This window comes from Solanum tuberosum, unplaced genomic scaffold, assembly GCF_000226075.1.
Source record: "Solanum tuberosum cultivar DM 1-3 516 R44 unplaced genomic scaffold, SolTub_3.0 contig02516, whole genome shotgun sequence".
NCBI lineage: Eukaryota > Viridiplantae > Streptophyta > Magnoliopsida > Solanales > Solanaceae > Solanum > Solanum tuberosum.
This window is the reverse complement of record NW_006243389.1, coordinates 1-758: the sequence shown is the minus strand read 5'-3', so window position 1 is coordinate 758 and position 758 is coordinate 1. Positions and strand designations below refer to the sequence as shown.

The following is a 758-nucleotide window of genomic DNA, read 5'->3' as shown; positions in this document are numbered from 1 at the left end:
CTCGTGATTGTCTTCTCATTGGCTGGGTTATAACTCATGTGGGCTACAAATAAAAAAGCCAGATTGCTTTAGGAATTCACATACACACACAACAATTCAATTCTTCCGCTTCATTTGTCTCTTGTTTCTATAGATCAAAAAGCAAAACTTTTTTTGTAGTGAAAAAGATCAATGGCCGGTAAAGGGAAAATCTTGGTTCAAATGCTAAAAGAAGATCTCGTAGCAGCAAAGCTGGCCTCCAATTTCCAGTGGCTCGTATTGCCCGATTCCTCAAAGTCGGGAAGTATGCCAAACGTGTTGGTGCCGGAGCACCGGTATTCCTTGCTGCTGTGCTTGAGTACCTTGCAGTTGAGGTGAATTTCTCAAGTTCCTTCTCTCTATCTCCTTTGATATGTCGAATTTCTAGGATTTGTGATTACTAAATTTTACATATATCTAATTGTTTGTAGGTGCTTGAATTGGCTGGAATTGCAGCGAGGAATGACAAAAAGACTCGGATCATTCCAAGGCACATTCAGCTAGCTATTAGGTTTGATAAAGAGCTGAATCAATTTCTTAGAGATGTGATGACCATTCCGAAATGGTGGTGTTATTCCAAGAATTCACAATATTTTTCTGCCTAACAACAAGAGTAACACTTCAAAAGCCGTTGCTGATGCTGCTCACGAGGAGGAGGATTAGAGTGATCATTCCATTGCTAGCATCACGATGTTTGCTTTTGTCAATCTCCTTGTATTCATAGAAAATTTTATAATTCT

The 758-nt window shown here is 39.3% G+C and overlaps 1 pseudogene; it reads left to right on the top strand.

Moving 5' to 3' along the window:
• The first annotated feature begins 167 nt into the window (after positions 1–167).
• Positions 168–681, top strand: LOC102591796 (histone H2A-beta, sperm-like; annotated as a pseudogene).
• The last annotated feature ends 77 nt before the right edge of the window (positions 682–758 follow it).